Source organism: Phymastichus coffea, unplaced genomic scaffold (genome assembly GCF_024137745.1).
Source record: "Phymastichus coffea isolate CEN01 unplaced genomic scaffold, Cenicafe_Pcof_1.1 PCOF00075, whole genome shotgun sequence".
Lineage (NCBI taxonomy): Eukaryota > Metazoa > Arthropoda > Insecta > Hymenoptera > Eulophidae > Phymastichus > Phymastichus coffea.
The window spans coordinates 1,352,066-1,358,124 of record NW_026706886.1 but is presented as its reverse complement, the minus strand read 5'-3'; the positions used below and the strand labels follow the sequence as shown (position 1 = coordinate 1,358,124).

The following is a 6,059-nucleotide window of genomic DNA, read 5'->3' as shown; positions in this document are numbered from 1 at the left end:
TAAATCAGGCTCTCTCTCTCTCTGCATGTCGACCAAACGAGCAACGACTCTAGCATCGCTCGAGAAGAATGCAATGGCAATCAATTAAGTAACTCACAATAAGCGCACTTACAAAGTAGCAGACAATAATAATAGGCGGAGAGAGTCCCCCCGATTAAAGAAGAAAGCTTCAGTCTCTCGTCGACAATCGCTCGGGCTCCATTGTCTGTGTAATATAGAGAAAATCGTGGTGCGGCTCCTTAACCGATCCGTATACTTACTTACACACACACACACGTGCATCCAGAAAAGAATGAATAATCGATGCTCATACTGATATAGTTATATATACGAGAAGCAGAGAGCGAGTGAGAGAGAGAGAGCCGCCCGACTCGCGCGGCGATATTCCATAAAGGAGGCCGCCGTGACGGAAGATATTGTAAGACAAGTTCGCCGGGACCCACAGCAGACCGGATGGCTTGGCTTCCCACTCTCTTATATAGTCTCTTCGCTTCGTCGTACTTACTTTCCGATCGGCGAACCAGCCGAGCTTTGATCGCGCCAGTTTTCTTCTCGTTCTTTTCTTTTGCTTGTTGTTGCTGTTGTTTCGCGATCCGCATGTGATGGAGCTTGGCTAGTTATTCTATCATTTGAAGACGATGTTTGGTATTTTCAAGCGCGTGCAGGCCGAGATTCATGAGCGTTTCAGATTTGCGAAAGGAAGTGCAATTTTTCCTTGATCAATTTATCATTAATTTGTTGATCGGGAAGTGTACCAGCAAGATCATTTCTAATTGTAGAATTACAGTGACGAGGCATTTCTTGTGATCACCGCGCGAAACGTATTTTTACCGGTATTGTTCGAAACATGATGATCGATGAAGGGATACTACTCATTGAAAACTATCTGTTTAGTTAAGACTTTATTACTTGTCCGAGCATCAAATATGAATAATGACTCGATATCTGTACACGTGCCTTCTTCTAGCGAGTGCATCTTTGAAATGAAGGTACGATCATAAAATTGATTCTGCATATTGTGTCCCACGCGCTATCTAATTTTGATAATACTGCTGATCACTCGAAGTGTAGTATTGAAAAAATTACAACTCTTGTGCAATATCTCAATAAAAAATTATCGTAATCCATAGTAAGACAAACAATAAAGCTCTCGGCATTTAATTAAAATCCTGCTCGATATATAAAACACAAAAGCACGCTTATATGAATGGGCATTACAAGAAACGATCGGCGCTCGCTTCGGCACATTTGTATCCTTTGCTACGCGGCACTTGTCGTTAGGGATATACGATACGGATGGGGAGAGAATCATCACTCTTAATCATTTTTTTCTGCACGCGCACACACATAGACACATTCGCGTATATGTGCCTCTTGATATAATTAATTAGCTTTTTATCACTCCATACTTAATCCAGTTGTAGTTATGTTTTATAGGCACGCAAAAGCGCGTTGACAAGCAACGACTGACTCGTACGAAATTCTTTATTGGCATTTGGAAAATTGTTAAATGCAGATGCAAGAGATTCGCTCTTGAGTGTAAACGAGAAACAATAATTCAACGAGTCGCTCTGGGAGAGCCACTTAGAGCTATACTATATTTACTACGCTTACTATATTTATCTCGCGATGGTCACACGCGGCCAACGTATTTCCTCGTCCGTTAATCAATTGGTATGATAATTTGCTTATTCGCTGTAAGAAAACGAACCCGTTTTTTTACGAGGCTAAATTAAAATTTTTTTTCTTTTTTCCATTTTTTTTTCTTTTCTATTTAAATTTTGTCGTTGGATCTTTACACCGAAACCAATGACAAGGTCCATTTTACAACAAGCGTATTCGTGATCTTTGACTCATCCATCCCTGTCAAATCCAAATTGGAGAAAAGAGATGAAATTAATTAATATATTGAGGGCTTACATTAACTACTGAAAATAAAAATAAAATATACACGATCATATCGATATACGAATGCAGAACATGTTTTTCTGTTTTAGATTTCAAGGAGAAAAGAAAGGATAATAAAGCAAGCCATCGCGGAGATGTTCCGTCAATCACGTAAGTCAAACTTTTTCCGTACAGAATCATCTCGATCTCTGCTTCCCGTCGTCCGCGTATTGATCTCGAATTAACCCATCAGTGTACGCGTTCTCTGTCTATCGCAGGCTCGCGTATGCAAACCCGCGTCAAAGAAAAGACGCAAAGAAGAAGAAGAACCAGCTGTAGTCAGCTGAAGGAAACGATCGGCTGCGAGTGATTAATACGCAAGGGCTTGTCAAGCGTCTTCATCAGGCTCGCGCGCTCCCGCAAAATGCATTTCACCGCGTCTGGATTCAAACGCTGACAAATTGAAAGCTACGTCGCGAAGAAAAATAATAAGGAGCGTTTCGCCGTGGATAACAATAAACATCATTAAAGGCGAACGCCTACGGCCGTGCCGCGATTGCACAATACGCGTCGTAGATTTATATAAAGCTCGCAGCGGGATGCGAATCTAATGGCATCGGGGAATACCTTCCCGCTGATCTGGCACTCACTGCTGCTGCCGACTTTCGTTAATTGTACGATTTCGCTGTGTGAGATTCTCCATGATGACTTTTAATTGCGCCACATGTGCTTCCCTATTTCCTTCTGGTGGGAGGCCGATTATTATTTATGGACACTTCTAATACCCGAAGCTTTCGTTATTGCATACCTTCAGTTCTTCTTCATTACCAAGATGTGACTCAAGCGTCACAGGATTTTCTACGTGATGACAAATCGTATCAGAAATTCATTCGTCAGGCTGTCACGAAACAAAAAATTCCTCGTTCACGTCGGAAATACTAGTAAAAAAGGGGCTGTGCACGTTCTATAAAAATTGAGAAAAAGATAGCTAGTATATAATCACCAACCAGCTCAAAGACAAAGAGAGAGAGAGAGAGAGAGAGAGAGAGAGAGAGAGAGAGAGAGAGAGAGAGAGAGAGAGAGAGAGAGAGAGAGAGAGAGAGAGAGAGAGAGAGAGAGAGAGAGAGAGAGAGAGAGAGAGAGAGAGAGAGAGAGAGAGAGAGAGAGAGAGAGAGAGAGAGAGAGAGATGAGAGTTGGACTGTATCGGTTAATCGCCATTAAAGGACGTTCCGATTGTGGAATGGAAAGCGAGAGAAAGAGGGTGACACGACAATGTGATCCGAAAGCGATATGTCGCTCCAAATATAGCCCAAGATGCTTACATATACGCAACTCAGACAGGCCAACTAAAAACGTTTCGGCCCAGATTGAGAAATCTTACCACCGTACCAGCACGATTCTATCCAAAAATCCAGTATGGTAAGTAATCGAAGGGGAATTAGTCATTCGAAAACCAAAGATTAACTTACGTTTTTTTTTTCTTCGCGTTGTCGGAAATTGATTGATTTTTCGATTGAATTTAGGTTGACGTGTAACTTAATTTCACACGATTTCGATCTTTTTCTTCGTAAGAGCCGTAACTATATTATAATTATATGATTGCTACATTAGGTATTTTGTAAATGTGAAATTAATTAAAATTTATCGGTTCATCAATCTGTAACAAGTCTTCAAAAGTTGGATACCCCATCTCAGTGGTTAATGACAGATCACTCAACTCCGAAAAAGATATATCTTTAAAAGAAAAAGAAACAAAAATCACAGCCAAACTTGAACTACACTGGACAGCAGCAGTCATCATAGCAAATGTTCAACGTAGAATAAATGACGAAGGCAAACATAAGCGCCTCTCTGGTCGTTGGGTGGATCGCGCGGAGGAGCAACGCTCTTTAGAAGGCGCGCAGGATGGATCTCCCGAGCGCAGTTCCAGCATTCCAAGCTGCTATCGGAGCGCGTCGGAGCTGGCTCGCTCTCTCTCTCTCTCTCTCTCTCTCTCTCGCGCGCGCGCGCGCGAGCGAGTGCTTTACAAATCGGGACCGATAGGAATCCGCCGGATGCAAACTCACGATCTGCTGCTGCTGCACTACACTGCAGCGATCTATCGCCCGTGTGGCTGCTGGCCACGTGCTAAGCCGCAGGTTCGTCACGAGCAAAACTCGAGCGTCGTTCGGTGCCACGCTAAACGCTGCATCCTCTCGATCCTCTTCTTCTCTCCTGCTCTCTCATTGTTGCAGCCCAGGTGTTTGGCAGATGCGGATATACGCCAGCAATAGTTTTTTGCACTTACACGTGTAATGACGAAGGTCGGCTTACCTGAAACCACAAATGAACAAGATTCTAGTTGTATTGAAAGAAAGTGATCGTAAATTGCGCTGGCATATCGATCGTAAACGCAGAGAGAGGCTTGATGAGTTTTATATTCGATCGTGCGACGTCGAATTAATTTACAACTATTATTCCGGAATATCACAGGCGTGAGCGCGGTTATCGACGCTTGTTGTATAACGAGCTATTAACACTCGATGTATGAAGACGCGCAGACGCGAGAGGGGAAGCATAAAACCGCACTAATAAGGAAAAATAAGCTTCGTAAAGTTCGCGCGGAAGATTTTCATTAATAAAGTTCATGTCGTAAAGATAGCAATAACCAAGCGATTGCAAGCGGCAACAATACGTGGGCTTCGGTGGCGAGAAGTTGCTGGAAAAGAGTCAGCACCGCTAATTACCAAAGGAAAACTTGATTTGCTTGGCTATCTACTGTGCGCAAGGCATGGCGACACTGCGCTCAATGTTCGACACACGTTCGCGGAGTTTAAATCAGAAACGATTCGCTTAATCAGTCTCGCGTTGCCGCCGCTACGATAAGCGGCGATCGTTTCTCCTCCATCCTTCTGAAAACTGGTCGACATTCTTTGTCGGGCCGCGCGCGCGTGCGTCTCCTCATTACGTATGATCCGCCAGAGTGAGCAAGAAACGCCCGACGCGAGCGCGCGCGAGAGAGAAAGATCTGATCTACGAGCGTTTAACGAGAAGTGGCATAAGTCAGCCGCGGGTGCCCATGCCATATACCCATATACCGAGAGCAAGCCACGTGGGATTTCACGCGGTCGTTTTGCCACACGTCGCCACCACTCGCGCACGCTTGCATGTAAGAGACGACGCCGCCGCCATCGCCGCCGTCGCCGCCGTCGCCGCCGCCGCCGCCGCCGCAGACAAAGAGGAATTTCGCTTGTCCGCGCGCAAACGTGAAATTGGGCCTGGAATACTGGATTTCTCTCGAAAATAATGCCGGTCGGTCGGTTCGCTGGCCTCGCTCGTGTCACTAGCCACCGCAGCCAGATCGAGCGCTTTGTCCGTCTGCCACAGACGGAGGAGTCGGCCGCGCGACGGGTGTATCGAATGCTTCGGAGCGAATAGCGATCCACGGGATGATGCGATTACCGTACGTTGATCGCAACAGAGGACCGACTCCTCTTGCTCACCTTGCCATTTTGCTTTTCCGCCAACTCTCTACGACACAAATCGCTCCAGCTTGGGCTTGTAACTCACAATTAAAGAACCCGTTGAGGCATTTGCAATTGGCTGTATATACGCGCGGGCAAGTGCTATGGTTATCCTGCGACGTGTCCCCGGCTCGGGCAGCGCAGCGTCCAAACGATTATATGTCTGGCCGCGGCGATTTTTAGATAAGCCGTCCGCCGGTAGAAAACGGTTATTGTCCAGCGTTTTCCCTTGAAAATTGATACAATTCAAAGCCAAGAGCTCGGTGAATTTGAAGAGGGGAAAAAGGAAAAAGGAGATTCGCTCATAAGTCGATCGTCGGCATCTGGCGTATCTCTCAACACGCTATCATCAGGCCCCGTAGCCTCGACGCAAGAGAAAACGCAAACGGCATCCTAAACGTGCATAGCTAAGCGATAGGCAAAGGTCTAAACCGCGCGCGAAACTTGAGCTCGGACGCAATGATCGTATGGCTGAATTTCAAAGGTGGTTACGCGAGCCTGCGTTAAGCGACTACGACAAGCGGAGAGGAGGAGGAGGACGACGACGACGACGACGACGAGGCGCTACTCTCTCGGATTGATTTTCAGCCATACCGTGTGTGCTCGGGCCCCGTATCTTTTTCGATCCTTATCCTGCTATCCGTCCAGTTTTTTTCTCGTCCCGCAAG

At 45.7% G+C, this 6,059-nt stretch overlaps 1 long non-coding RNA gene across 1 annotated transcript; it reads right to left on the bottom strand.

The window, feature by feature from the left end:
- Positions 1 to 2,544: 2,544 nt before the first annotated feature.
- On the bottom strand, positions 2,545 to 4,092 carry LOC131668228 (uncharacterized). The gene is made up of 3 exons (XR_009302251.1): positions 3,955 to 4,092; positions 2,696 to 2,851; positions 2,545 to 2,631 (listed from the first exon to the last, which is right to left on the bottom strand). It is a non-coding gene; the product is annotated as an uncharacterized LOC131668228 (long non-coding RNA).
- Positions 4,093 to 6,059: the final 1,967 nt, after the last annotated feature.